Genomic DNA, 15,996 nt, shown 5'->3' on the forward strand with positions numbered 1-15,996 from the left:
CAGAAAAACAAACATGGTATATGTTCAGTCATAAGTAGATAATAGATGTGAAGCAAAGGATAACCGAGCTAGAACCCACAATTCAGAGAAGGTAGGTAAAAAGGGGAACCCTAAAAGGGACATAGTTGGAGGGCCCCAGGAAGCAAAATAGTTACCATCTCCTGTGTTTGTATTGATGAAACTCTCCAGAGGGACAGGACAAGTTCTCATAGAACCTATTCCTACGTTTATTTCCAATAACAAAGCAAAGCTTGCTAAGATTTGTCAGAAAAGGAGGTGTCTGACTAGAAAGGAACTGTCAATCCTGTTTATTATATACCTACAACCCATTTCCTTAAACCTTTTGAAATTCACTAATCAAATGCTAAAATAATTTTTCCTAACCCCATGGAGAAAGGAAGGAGTGATAAAATGCAGAGGATTCTCTCAAGTGTTTTCAAGTCCATAACATCTCTGTCTCTCAAATTCCTTGAATATATAAATATTGCTTTATGATCTAGAAATGAGAATGGGTAAACATGACATCCCTAGTGCTGGGTGACTTTTAGCAAAAGTTCCTACTTGTATTTTCACAGCTCTTTTCCATTTTTTCTATCAATAAGCCTCCCCACATACCATTTAACACTTCACTCTTCATTAGGGACTCTCTGAAATCACCTGAAGTTGCCCAAATTTACATCTGATTTTATCATGATAATTCAAAAATTGCGATTTACTTACTCACCTTTTAAGAGACAAGCTGGTTCACAGAAATCATGAAAATATTTATGTACATGAATTTATGTAATATATCAATAATACAACCTCGTGGTGTTTGCTACTGACAGAAAATTTGCATTATCAGTGTCCAATAAACTTGAAATATGGCGAGAACTTTGATGTATTTTGTAGAGTATGTCTTATTTAATAAACGTGGAGTCTCAAAGGAATTATTGTTTTATTCTATATGTTACAAAAACAGAGTAAAATATAAAAAAGTATTTTTTTTCTTTATCCACTAAAATTGTTTTCAACAGTTTCCCTTTCCAGCTCATGCAGTTCCCTCTAAATAGAGTCTGAGAAAGGAATCTCTTCCCAGATCTTGACAAATAAGTTAAGAGATAACTGAGCTGCAGTTTCATTTTAGACTCAGAAAGGAGAAAGTATAATTGAGTACTGGCTTGATTGGGCATTTGGGAGTTCTCCTAAAACAATCAAAAAATGGAGAATAAAAATCCTGAAAAAGAATATCTGTTTCTGCTGTTTATTTAGTATAGCTTTAATATACTATTTGTAAAAGAGTTACAAGCATTTAATTTCAAAAGCCTGTGCAATGACCAAGCTGAAAGAAAAGAAAGAGGAAAAAATACATCTATTATATGTCCTTTGTTCCCAAGAACCCAATGTTCTGATCTGAGACACTCACCACCCACTCGTGCATGTCACTAGGAAGAAAGTGTCTGCTGGAGTGCTAGAGAAATACTTGTCCTGAAAACCAACAGCATGATTTCTTCAGTAGTACCAGACAAAGACAAGTATCGTTTATATTCTGTTGCAGCAAATGAGGTTTATTTTCTTTAAGTCTCTAGCTTATCTAAATATATGAATCTAAAACACTGAAATATTTCTGTTTCACATGAACAAGGATGCATGTAAAAAGCTGCTAATTAATGTTTTTAATCAGCACAAATTATTTTTCTTCGACAAGGATTGTGTTGGATGCACAGAACTGGAGAAGATTATGATATGGGAGACAGACTCACTTTCACAGTTCTATATAATACATATTATTTCTCTACTTAGCAGTCAACAATAATTACTAGAGTAAACCTTTTATTCCAGTAAAAGCTCCATTAACAAAATATATACATTTAGGTATATATGCATGTGTATATATGAATGCATGCACATGCTTATATATGTGCATAATTTAGAATGAAGTAAAGTGATAAAAGTTTGCAGCTGCCTTGCCAATTATAAAACTTTGATATTAACTAAATTTTTCAAGAGTGTAAACCACATAATTTATGACATTTTAAAAAGTATTTTTGGATACTGAATTAGCACATTCTGTACTAAAACAGCAATGTACTGAATGATACTTCAGAGATCTGCTTCAAGCGATAACCTTCCACATGGGTATCATCCAGATACACACAACAAAGTATGATACATAATCTAGCATTATATGGTAACCTATAGTTTGGGAAGTTGAAATTGTCGGTTCTCAAGAAAATAATTAAATCCCTGCATTCCACAGAATGATAATTGAAACTCAATTCCCCAGGAAAATATGCATGTGGGAGGAAAATAAAAGGAAGTTCTGTTGTTGCTATTTTCTAGAAAGTAGAATCCCTGGAAGGGTACAGTGTGAAATATAAGGGGCAACACAGTTAATGACGTGCCTGGAAATTCTATCTCAATCACAGTTATAAAATAAGAGCACATTCTGCCAAATGCTCAGAGTGAGGGAAAATATTAAAAATAATATTAAAAACAAAACAAACTTTTCTGAAAGATTTTTTAAAATTATATGTTCAAAATACTTTCTAACACAGAAAGTTATATTATTTAGCTGTATTCCAAAAAACTGGTTTTTTTTTTCAATCACCAAAGCTGCTCATATTAATTAAAAACCTCCAGCAATGACTATATCAGGTACAGGGACAGCACCAGATGCATGGGTGAGATCATTATTTCTTCTATGGTCTACAAATTTAAAGTAAGGACACCTGTAGCGTAACATGGTGCATTGACTCAGCTTTCTGCAATTGTCACAACTTACCACACTATTATGTTCATAACTATATTGTATCAAGTCACAGTAAAATAAACTTTGAATTATGAATAAGTTAATAAAAAAAGAAGTCATAACAAAAATAGTTTTTCCTTAATATGTTGGTGATTTTGAACATAGACAATTTCTAAACTGAATCAACATTATATTTTATATTCAATAGTATTTTTCAAAACATATTTAATACTTAAAATCAACTACTATCAGGTGGTTCAGAAAATTATCTGGGAAAATAGGGTGGTAAGCAAGAATTTAGACCAATTCCTAAAGAAAACTAAGATTTTTTTTTAGATGACATCTTGCCATCACATATTTAGATTTTGAACTAATGCAATAATTAGAACTACGGAGGAAAAATTAAGCATATTCTCTTCTTATAAAGCTTCTTGTAATCAAAACTTAAACTTCCATATGGAAAAAAAAGTATGATAGTAATCATTTTAGACTTGTCTAGTCTACACACTCACAAGAAAACACACACATATACACACATGCATGCATGTGTGTGCACGCACACACACACACACACACACACACACACACACACACACAGTGCCAACAAGCTAATACTGCATTAAGAGAATTTCTAATTTTGCTTCTGTTACATCATAGTTTCCAACATATTCTTTTCTTTTCAAGCACAGGGACTCTTTTATTATCATTGAAACAAAAACCTCTAGGAAAAGCAAGCGATAAATCAGAGGAGTTGCCGAGATAAGAAAATGTAAGAGAGATGGAGCAAAGCCATTTCATTTTATCTTATACAGCATGGAGGCCTATCTAAGAGTAAGAAAGCCCAAAGTCTGAGAAAATAGAAAGGGGAAAGCAGAAAGGAAATGGAAAGCTGTCGCAAAACTCATGCCTAACACATGGCAGTCTGCAGGGACTGCTCTGGTTTCCAATAAATTCTAAATCAAATGGCTCTGTGTACTTCTGCACTTCTTTTCTCTATAGGTCTTCTATTTCCTTTAAATACATAATATAATTAATTGTGGTGATAATTTTTCTGTGAGTAAAGTTGGCATGCATGACAGTAGTTACACTAATTAACCTTTACAATATTCCTTAAGAATCAGAGCTCTTGAACACACTTTTGTTTCTAGACTGTGATTGTCAGGGATCAGAGTCACTACACAATGCATCATCTTAATCTCTGTGTCATCTTAATCTCTGAGTTGCTCTCTCAAATACCAGAAAACATTTTTCTATATTTGCAATAACTATCATAAATCATGATGTAAAATTTTATCCTAGTTTGTTATTTTTTTTTGTGAAGGTGGTAAATTTTTTTATTGCTTATATCTGAGGTGGAACAAATTATGTCAGTTGCATTATGAATTTCTGTATTCAATTTGATCTAATAGACAGAACATCTGCCTCCCAATTAAACAACACAATAAATAAAATACACCCAACAGATTTCTCCTGAATCTTCTACCCAAACACCAAACATTATACATTCTACTTGGCAGCACATGGAAGCTTCACGAAAAGTCTACATACTGAGACATAAAACAAATATTCAGAAATGGAGAAATGTTGAAATAACAACATGTATCCTATCTATCACAATACAATAATAACACTTAAAACCAACAGCAAGAAAATATCCATGATATCTAAGTTCATAGGAATTGATATCTAAGTTCATAGGAATTGATATCTAAGTTCATAGGAACTGAACAGCACATTACAGAATGATGAATTGGTAAAGGAAGAAATAAAAAAGTAATACAATTCTTAGAATTAAATGAAAATCAAAACATTATAAAATAAGCTCTGGGACATGTAAAAAGTAATTTATAGCACTAAATTCGTAGATTTATAAAGAAAGATCACCAAAATGTTTTAATGATGAAAGTCAAGAAACTAGAAAAACAAAAGTAAAACAAAATCTAGCAGATAGTACTATATAATAATAATCAAAGAGTGCATTAATAAAATATAAGCAAAGACAACAATATAAAGAGGAAACAAACGTAAGACATGGCTCTACAAGAAGATAAGCAGGTTGTCAGACCTTGATCTGCTAACTAAAAAGATGAAAATGATGATACAAAATTAGCAGTACCAGAGATAAACAGGTAACTGAATACTAATGAAATACAAAATACTTTAAGAAAATACCTAACAAACTTTATTCTAGAAAGTTAAGAAATCTAAAAGAATTGAACTATTTTCTAAATTCATTGAAACCACGAAACTAAAACAAGAAGATTAAAAAATTAAACATATTTTTACAAATAGGAGATTGAAAATTGTCTAGTAGTTTAAAAGTTTCAGGCCTAGATAAATTCACAGAAGAATTCTAATTTATTTTCAAGGACAATCTACAATAAATATTTCTTAAATTATTAAAAAATTAGAACAAACAGAACAGGTCCAAGATACTTCTAGAGAACAAAAAGTATATATATATACATATATATATTCAATTGTAATATATATGTGTGTAATATATATGTATATATACATATTAGAATTATGGAAACAGAGCCTTGAATTTGAAAGAGATATTGGTGAGAGAAAGTGTATGAAGAAATCATGTAATTTGATTATGAGCTCTAAAAAAAATGAAACAATCAAAAAATTAACCTCTAAGGAAAAAGTAGAAGACACTATATAAAAGGACCTCCCATGTTCATCAGTTTTAAAATTAATATTATGAAGCTGGTCATCATACCAAAATGATTTATGGAATTAATGTAGTAGCAAGCTAAATACACACAACATTCTTCAAATAAATAAAAAAAAGAAGGCTAAACTCCATATGGAACCATCTGAAAACCTAGACAGCCAAAGCAATTATGAGTACAAGAAAATAATACTGGTGGGATTTTATACCAGATTTCAACCTCTATCATCGAACTACACTGATAAAAAAAAACAAGGTACTACTACAAAAGGAGACATATAGAACAAACAACCAATACCCAAACATAAGTACATATAACTATAGTCTTCTGGTATTTGACAAACATACTGAATATACAAAATGCAGAATCAACCATATTTTTTGGAATAAGTAAACGTCTGAAATAGAAGAAAGAAATTAGGCCCATATTTATCACCATGAATAAAATCGACCTTTAAATTGATCAAATATTCAACAGAAAAACTTATTGAAGTCATAGTGTCCAAATTTCAATCTAATGACATAATTGTTTTGAAAATAAATGGAAAGTTGAAGAGAGAACATGGACTGCCAGATGAAGAAGTAGAGTTATTAAAACAAAGAAGAGAGATGTAAGAAGACAAAAGTTATATTTATAATGCCGTAGTCACAGTATTCCTAGCTGATTTTGATAAACTGGAAAAGACAGATGAAATTCGGCAGCTAAAGAAATTCAAAGGTAGTAAAGCCCTGCTCAGCCTGTTGAAATGAGATTACTATATTCTAAAGTATAATCATAACTGATACCCCAAGTCCCTGAAGTGTGGCATATGGCTTTGGTAACTCTGAGAGCCCTGCCCAGTAACTTTGCTATAGCATGTCCTTCACATTATTCAAATTATAAATATCCTTATGTGTTTATTAATAAAATTTCAGAAAACTCTAAAAGAAAAGAGAGAGGATAAAATATAGCAAAAGGATGACCTCTCCTATGATTATAATAAATCTTTGTTTTGACTTTGGTACATTTTCTTAGAGACCAGAACATACTCATTACTTCACAAATATGTCATGGTAGTATGTAACCACACGTTAAACATAATTTTCTTTGTTTCTTCATTAAACATGGATTTGAATGATTCATAAAATTATCTTTATTTTATTGGAAAATTTACCTACCATCTTAATATTTTGGTGTTTTAATTAATTCTTTGGAACTTTTATGAACTGTGTTTTAGTCGTGTATAGTATTTTGCTAATTACTCCCAGATTAATTGTTTCCCATTATTCCTGACCTTGTGTCTTGCACCGGACATGGTCACCTTACCAAAGAAAACACTCTTAAGGAAAACCAACTTTGTCTCCTAGTATCAATCAGTTATCAATAATTCCTCTGTTAGAGGTAGGACTTCATGTTCATATCTATGCTCCATCATTGAGTTTCTTCCAATGGGAACTTGTATATGCTGTCAAAACCTTGTTATGTCAACTGGTAACTGCCCTGTTTAATCAAGTATTCACAGTTCTATTGTAGTCATTCACCATCTCTGGCTTACACTCTTTCCACACCCTCCTCTGCAGTGATCCAGGTACCTTGGGAGAAAGTATGGTTCTATGTTTCAACAATAAATACTACAAATAAACAGAAGCCTTTTTGATGAGGGCTAGGAGATGGATTAACTTGTGTGTATAACGATAAGCCATGAGGAGTCAGCTTATTATTATGTATGTTTGTCCCGATTTAGAGCATGATGCCACTTCATATTAAAACTAATCTCCTTATCTCTTTCACCCCAAGCCTTGGCCACAATAATAAATTTCTTGGTGCTCTTTTTCTCCCAACTATATATTTCATATTTCTTTCTCCCCCACTTTCTCTTTCATAAAGTAGACCTGCATATTGAATTCAGTAATACTTATGCTACAGAATCAATATAATGCTGACTTAAAATTTCTCTATCCAAATAAATTAATTTATTATTGTTTTATTTAGCCTTAGGAAACTTTATGGAAGTGGGCATAGGAAGCTATATTTTTTTGCCAAAGCACCTCATGAATGCCCTTTAACCAAGTTGCTTCTGAATTTCTTGTTTCCGCTTTAGCTCTTATGATTACAACCTCTACAGTACACATTGATTTTTAGCACTATGACCTTCTAAGCACATCTAAAGTAGGCTCTTTAATCTGTTTACAGAATTCAACTGCTTTTCTAGTCCAAAATAGCAAAGCAGTCCACATTCCTCCAAAACCCAATACGGCCAAGCTCCTCATAGTAACTGTGCACTTTCTCTTGCCAAATTCTGCATTAGTTATTTTCTTTTGATGTGTTAAAAATACAATATAAAAGCAACATAAGGCAGAAACTTATTTGAACTAACCATTCCAAAAGATGTGAGGCCATCATTGCTAGGAGACATAGTATTGTAGGAGGCAAAGTGGTTGTAGCAGGTACGTAAAAGTTCCCATCTGGAAACAGAAGCATGAAACAAAGAGAACGAAATGAAAGCTTGAGGTTACATAATCTGAAAGCCCACCCCAAGGGACATACTTCCACAAAAAAAAAGCCTTCACCACAATGTCCATTAGCCAATATCCCTGAAACAAATATAATTTACCTTGATACACCTGAATGCCCAACCTGACAGCCCTCCTATCTTCTTCCTATTAGATATCTTACCATGTAAGCATTCTCTGTTACAGCATCTTAAAAGCCTGAATTAAACTTTCATTTTATCTTTCTGTCTTTTATTTTTATCATTCTTGTTCCCTTTTAGTTTTTCATCCTGTTCCATTTCTTCCATTACACAAGCCTATGACCCAATCTCTGCCTGACTCTCTGATTTCTCTCTGGATCATCCTAGCATTTACTATACTTAACATTTTATATAACTCTGAATCCCTCTTTTCTTAATATCTAGAGTGTAGAAAAACTAATGTCACTTAGTTTTAAATATTCCGATTCATAAATTGATAAACATGTCTATGCACAATCCTGGGGTATGTGCAGTGACTTTTCTTTTATGACCTAGAGAAAGAACATATTTTCCACTCTGGATGTTAAGAAGCTCCACCAATTGGGAGAGAGTCCATAGGTGGAGTTAAATTTTGGCAGTGATGTCCATCTTCTTAGTTTAGCCCAATTCCATAAAATGCACCCTCAACTTCTCTCTGAAGCCCAGAGAGAGAGAGAGTACAACTGTCTCATCCACATTCACAACCCCAAGTGACTCATTGTTCTCCTCCCAGCTAATCTTCAAAAATTTACTGTGCCTAACTACAACTTCTCACACAATTAACATTCTTAAAAGATCTGTTCTAGGTCAAAGACTTCTTTAGGACCCTTCTCCAAGATCTGAGATGGCTTAGTTACTCCATACTTTTAAACACCAAGTAGCTTCTGGAAATACAGGTAATTTGCAGTCTGGAAAATTTTCTCCATTAACAAGGCATTATTTTTATGCAAAATATTTTGACATATTAGTTATTAATTTATTTGTTTGAATTTTTGGAGAATAATATTATTAAAGGAAAAGTATAAAACATGTGAATTGTATTTATGTATCATATGACTTATAATTAACTTAAATGACTTGTACAGTGGGGAAAAAGCAAGAGAAGAAGACAGGAGAACAAAGGGGGCATTAATCCTGTCAGGATTTTTACACGATTAGAAATACTTACAGTTGTAAATTCTTATATTCATTTGAAATTGAGATAATGTTACTTGTATAGGATTCACCAGGCTGCGACTAAGTCATTCTTTCATAATCTAAACTTTGTACATGTGAGGCCTCTTTACCTGGTGATAATTCCACTATAAGGGAAATTTTATTTTAATTTAAATATATTGACCATTTATAAACCAAAATTAGTTATCCTTCTCACTAATTCTAAAATTATTGAGACTTCATATTTTACCTGATTCTATCCGTTCTCTTACAGTGAACATCTGCAAGATGTTTGAATTCTAACCTCATAAGGATCTGGTAATTTATATCTACTCAGTAGAAAAGGGAACAGTGAACATGAAAAATCAGATATTCTCTACTACTTCTGAAATATAAAACTTAAATAAATGTACTAGGTTGCTAAATCAAGTAACCATGAAAAAGACAGAAATTTATCAATTTTTTATGATAAAAAGTTATCGCAGTTAGATCCACAGTGAATTTTGAATTCAAGTCACTTGAGGTCTAAAAGCCAGCTTAGGGAAAATGGAAATTTCAAGCCACCGAAAGGCTGTTTAATGTCAAAAAATAATTAGTGGCTACTAATTGATAACAGAAAAGGAAAAATGAAAGTTAAAGTGGAAAGAAGTGTTGAGGGATGAAAACTCACCTAATCACTAACCAACAGCCGTCATCCTTCTCTGAGGAACGCAATGACTACCACACCTTTCATGTGTCTTCTACAGTACGTCTCAGAGTGCAAACCTCTTCCATTTTCACCCCAACAATAATAAACCAAAAAAGTAAAAACACTTAAAACATGCTTTTAAAGCTCAGGTTGGTCCTGTAGCATATTAGATGCAGTAATGGAAGTAAGAGAGGCAAAGGCGATTTCAGCAAAAGCTATTAACTAGTCTGTGTGTTTTACTTGCAATGTGAAAATGGCATTGCTCTCTCAAGCCGCCTTTCATAAAATCTGTTGGCGCATTAGTTTCTCAATTCTGCTTGTTCTTAATATTTGTGTTTCTCCCAGCACATTTGTCACGTGGAAAATGGATACACATTAAAATACGGGAGACTTGTTTACCTAACGTGAAAAATTTCTCAGTTGTGTTTTTTAATCCTTTTGAAAATGCTTCCACTGGTCTTATAACAGATATTTAGCAAATAAAGTGTTATCTTACCTCCAACAGCAAAAGATACTAAGCACTGGAAATATGTGATTCATTTTGGAAACAGAACTAAAATTGCCTCAACAAAGTTCTCTTAATATGGCCTTTATACATTTTGGGTACAGAATGTCTTTGACTATGGAATACTGTCTCCGAACCTATTCAGATATATTGTAACATGTGATACATGTATCAGAATGCATTTTGTTGCAAATAACATATATAAATGTATTTTTATATTTTATTTTTATATATTATTTGCAGTAAAATAAATATTGAATTTCTAAATCTGAGTTGCCTAAAGATCTCCAATGCTGAGAATCCTTGTGTGTTTGTGACTAAGTCATGAACCCTAACCTGCACGCACTGAATTGTATTTGAATTTTCTTCCAAACTGAGAACCTTGCAGGGCCATTTTTCATGCTAGTTCACAGCTGTCAGTTTCAAATCCAGGATCTATTTCATGGCAGGCCAGAAAAGCCAAGAACATTCTGAGCAAAGGGATTGTTAAAAGAAAGTGAAGCTGTAAGTATGTTTAAATTGAATTGTAAGCCAACTGCAGCCTTATTTAGTGGAGCCCAGACCACAATACCCTGAACCTACAGTTTACTTGAGAAAATCAGAGATACCCACAGCAGAAAGTATTTTCCTGGAGTCCAGAAGACTGTAGAAGAAAGGTGCAAATGAAGGGGTAATTTTTATACAGATAGTCTGTTTGATCAAAGTCTTCTCGTTCTTTGATTGCACTTTCCTTGACTTTCTCTGCTATATACATGAAATGAACCAAAATTTGACTTGAATACATATGATTTTAAAATAATATTACAAATTTAAGAAAATTTATCATGTAAAAATATTCTCTTACTAGTAAAATAAACATCATTTTTTATGTTATAAAATAGCAACCCAATTTAATTACTTTAATATGTGTTTTCAAGTGTCATGAAAATGATATATATTTTATTTATTTTGAAAGGAGTACTTAATATTTTTCACAAAACAGTACAAAGAAACTTTTTGAATTATATCTCCAATTTCTCTAGACCAAATTCTAGTTCATTTCTGTGTTGGATATTTTCAAGCCTTTTTTATGCAAGTTACAACTACATCTTGTCTTTCAGAAAGAGGAAGAAAATCAAACTAACTCTTTGGGCACTTTAAAACATTAATCTAGAGAATTCAATTTATTTTACTTCTTTATGTCTTAAGTTTTCATCATCTCTATCTTACAGAACAAGGACAATGTTTGCCTTAAATTGTAAAGTTCTATCTAGTTCAGTGCATTTTCTACCTCAGGCATTACTTGGCAACACTATGATTATCAAAGTGAATGAGAAGAGAAAGTGACGTCTACTCTGCTGGGTGAAAAACAATGTCATTGCCATCCTATTTATTGTTGAACGTTAGCAAAGATGAACAGAAATTGTCTCTGGTGATCCAAATGACAGATTCAAGAGTCTGAAGCCCAATATCAAAATCACCTCATTGCCTTCTTACAATATATCAAACTGAAGCCTCAAATTGAAAATAAATTATATCTAAATGATTCTATCTCAATACATAAAACTGTAAAACACCCATGGGTTTTTTGCATTTCCCTTCTTTGTTAGGAAACCTTGTTGATTCTGATTGTCATTTATAAGGGGACAGTATAGGGCTTCAGAAAACAAAATTTCAGTGCTCAGAGGTGGATATGTAGCTCACCCAGAGTGCATAGGGATTTGAATTTAACATTCATCTCTAAAATACAAACAAGCACACACACTTACACACACATTTATTTTTCAAGTATGACATACCAACAAAAGGTACTAAATAACATATTTTTGGTTAGCAATTTGTTATAATTCTTATGTGGCATATGGCAATTTTGCTAAAATATGATGGGAAATATAAAATTAAGATACATTTCATGATTTATTATATTTTAATTATACATATGTGTCATTGTGTGTGGATGTCCACACAATTGCAGGCGCTCATAGAGACCAGAAAAACCGGTTTCTCCTGGAACTGGATCTTCAGAAGGTTTAAAGTCCTCAGGAGTGGGTGTTGGGAAAGTAACCAGAGTCTACCTCAAGAACAGCACATGCTCTAATGATGGGCCAGTTCCCCAGCCCTAGAAATTTAGCTCACATTTAGTAATTGCATTTAGCAAGGTAAATTGATGATGCTAATATTATAATAAACAAAGTGCTTATGGCATTGTATATCATGAGCACATTAAAATTTACCTTCAGATCAGACCATCTTGTCATTTCTATTTTATACTAACATATATATTATATATAAATATATAAGTATATATATGTACATATAGGATATTTGCTATATGCATTCTAATTTTACTATAAATTTTGGTAACATAAGAATTACTATGATTGCCTATAGTGCAAAATACAGATAAAATGACAGTTTTTTCCTTAAAAACAGTTCTGACCTATAAGAGAATTGGGTGGCCTTAAACTCATTATCCTCTAGTCACAGTCTCTAATATGGAGGAGTGACAGGTATATACAACCATGCCTGGCTAATTATCAATTTATTGAATAAACAAAAGTGTAATGAGGAATTTGTTATATAATTAAATAATGTATCATTTTTCTATTGCAAATAATTCAGATATTTTGGATAATTATATTGAAAACAGAAATGGCAAATAAAAAATCATAACAATCTGTATATGTTTGCTGCTATTACATGAAAACGATGACCTACATCTGCTTGTATATCCCACAGTTTGAAAAATCTGAGAATACTCAAAGTTTAGGTAGGATGCTCTGTCTGTCTCTCCCTCTGTGTGTTTGTAAGTGTGAGAAAGCCTTCAGCTCAGCAGGAGAAATAGAGATAGACTAAAAGTAACCAGTGCTGACACATGGCCCACACAAGCCCACAAACTAGTAAGCACACATGATTACACATGCTCTCACACACATACAAACACACAGAAAGAGAGACAGAGACAGAGAAAGGCAGAGATAGACAGACTAAGCAAACATAGAATAGTTTCAACTTTGAGAACCTTTCTTGAGTTAGTTGGAATTTCTAAGTTCATCTATGACATTTATTTTTCTCATCAAGTGATATTATTTAATATCAGCCAAGAAATTATATTATTACAATTTACTAGCTTAGGAATATATTAAAGATAACTGAAGTTATTTAAACTCTAAATTTAAAACTGCTATTTTATTTATTTAAATAATTATCTTCTTTGAAAATTTTAGATAAGAAAAGTAATAAACATACATGTAATTATGTTTAATTAAAATGAGGAAAATAATCTCTTAAAATATTTTGTTTCTGTATGTGAGTGAGTATGTGTGTGAGAGAGAGAGAGAGTATGTGTTTTGCATGTAACTCATGTCTATAGGTAGGCAGAGGTCAGAAAAGGCAACAGGTCCCTTAGAGTTGGAGGTAAAGGCAATTATGGGCTGGCTGGCTTGTTTGGTTGGGAATGTCTAAACCCTTATATTCATGACAAGGCAATATCTTGTCTTTACCAGAATTATTTTTCCAGACTAAAGAAAAAATGTGTGTGTGTTTTGTCATGTTGTGTGTTTTTTATTCGTATATGTGTTACTGTGTATATGTATGTGTGCGGAGTGTGCTTGGATACTAAAGTTTAGGGTTGTAAGTCTGTCATCTCTGCCTCATTCTCTTAGTTTCTGTGAAAAGAACTCATACTGAATCTGTTTGTACTCTATTTGGAGAGGCCCTGGTCAGTATGTTCCAGAAATCTCTCTCTCTACTCTTGTTCTTCTCTTATTACATTTGCAAACTTTGTTTTAAACTAGGACGCTGAGATCTAGACTCAGGTGTTATTCATGTTTAGCCCCTGAGCCATCTCCCCAGCCTTAGCATTTCACTTCGGTTGTATTCTAATTCATTTAAAGAATAACCATCTTAAGTGAGTTTTCAGTTTTTTTTATTTCAGTTTGGGCTTCTGAACTTAGTCAACATTTTCTTCCACATGGCATCCTGCCTAATGCAGTAACTTACGGATTTTTTTCATCTACTTATACTTTCAAACAGTGCTTTCACATACAGCTTCACTGCTGATTACATTCAATTAAAGACTGAATGACAAAGACTCAAGTATATTAAATTGGACAGAAAACCAGTAGCCACCTGTCCTAATTTATATTTTTATTCTATGACTCATATGTCCAAGACATAATTTGTCATACTCCATAGTCAGATGCTTCCCAGTACTGTCTTGTGACAAGCAAGTTGATGACATGATTTTAGAGGAATGGAGACAAGTTTTGCTTCCCATGTTTCCAGATATATTAGAGTTTTCTTCGTCAAAATGATTAGGGAATTTTAATGGCAGTCATAGCCATGGTGAGGGTGGAAAATTACATTCATGTTTCCAAATGGCTTGTGTTCTTCCTTTCTGTGAACCATCAGAAAGTATGATGGAAGCTAAGCTTATTCAGACAGCTTCACTTCACAATTTATGAGTATAAATGGTTTATTATTTTAAAGCTGGACTCATGGTTTCTTTGGCCTCTTCCATAAAATCACACTGTGGCAAGCAGACCTTATTCTCTAGCATTGTTTTTACTATAATTGTGCTTTAGATAGATTAATTAAGAAGTTAGCCGAAGATTGAACCCAGGTGAAACTACCATTTGATGCTTTAACCTTGGAGTTTTATAGCATAGTATATCCCAATGTATTTTGATCTAAATTAGAAACCACGAAGTGTTTATCCCAGAGGTATGGATGCCAACAACTGTAACAAAACTTTTTCTGATACTGTAAAGAATTATGAAATATGCATTGAATAGAAAAAATTCAGTTTGCATTATTTTCAGGGAACTACCTAGGTAAGTCAGTATAAATTCAACTTCAGTGGAGTCAGAAGTAATTTAAAGTCTTATATACAATTGTTTTGCCTAGAAAACCCAGTTTGCTTATTCATGTTTGTTAAGAACAGAATGAATTTGAGAAGAGAACATGTTGCTGTAGATAAAGATATTAGGCTGAAGATTTTGGCTTCAAGAACAGAGAGGAAGTGACAGCTTTTAAGGACAGGAACAGGAAGAAATAGCAGAACTTTGAGATGTGTTGCATGAACAGCCTGAATGTGGGAGAAAAAATGAGTAATGTTTGTCAGTGATGCCAAGGTACAGTGGTTGAAAAATGAGCTACTAAATAAACAGAAAGAGAGATAGAGAGGAGAGAGAGAGAGAGAGAGAGAGAGAGAGAGAGAGAGAGAGAGGAGAGAGAGAGAGGAGAGAGAAAGAGAGAGAGAGAGAGAGAGAGAGAGAGAGAGACTATGACAAAGATTGGGAAAGACAGATGGGCACAAAGAAAAAGAGAGGATGGTAGGAAAGTTGGCCAGTGCAAATCACTTGACACAATGAGTGCATTGGGGTAACTGAGATGTAAATCTTAAGATTCCTTCTCTTCTATGAAAGAGAGCATAAAATGGATCACATAACTATAGTGGACAGAAGAAAAGGCTACTCTTGGCATTGCTTTGAAAGTTTTCACTTACTTAACTGTATACGTTATTTTAACACTTGAAGGAATTCCATATATAGAAAAAAACATTACCATATGAGTAAATAGAAATTTACTCATTTCACAGGAAATGCTGAAGAGGTATTAAAAATGTTAATCTTTTATACTACCATAGGAACTCAATTTTAATAAATTAATAGTGAATATGTCAGCTCATTTACTGGTATTTCTATTTTATTTTGATAGATAAAGTTTGCCTGAAGATCTGAGAGTAAAACAGTTCCGCTGGTC

The 15,996-nt window shown here is 32.8% G+C and overlaps 1 long non-coding RNA gene across 11 annotated transcripts in view; it reads right to left on the reverse strand.

Annotated features, from left to right (window-relative positions):
- Positions 1-15,996, reverse strand: part of LOC125392243 (uncharacterized) — a 238,623-nt gene that overhangs the window by 66,597 nt on the left and 156,030 nt on the right. For 10 of the 11 annotated variants that reach the window (XR_015739503.1, XR_015004742.2, XR_015004747.2 and 7 more), the window contains one exon: positions 7,769-7,856. The exons of the other annotated variant lie outside the window; for it this stretch is intronic. This is a non-coding gene — a long non-coding RNA (uncharacterized LOC125392243). The remainder of the gene's footprint in view (positions 1-7,768; positions 7,857-15,996) is intronic. 11 annotated transcript variants of the gene reach the window in all.

This window comes from Myodes glareolus, chromosome 12, assembly GCF_982192425.1.
Source record: "Myodes glareolus chromosome 12, mMyoGla1.1, whole genome shotgun sequence".
In the NCBI taxonomy this organism is placed as follows: domain Eukaryota; kingdom Metazoa; phylum Chordata; class Mammalia; order Rodentia; family Cricetidae; genus Myodes; species Myodes glareolus.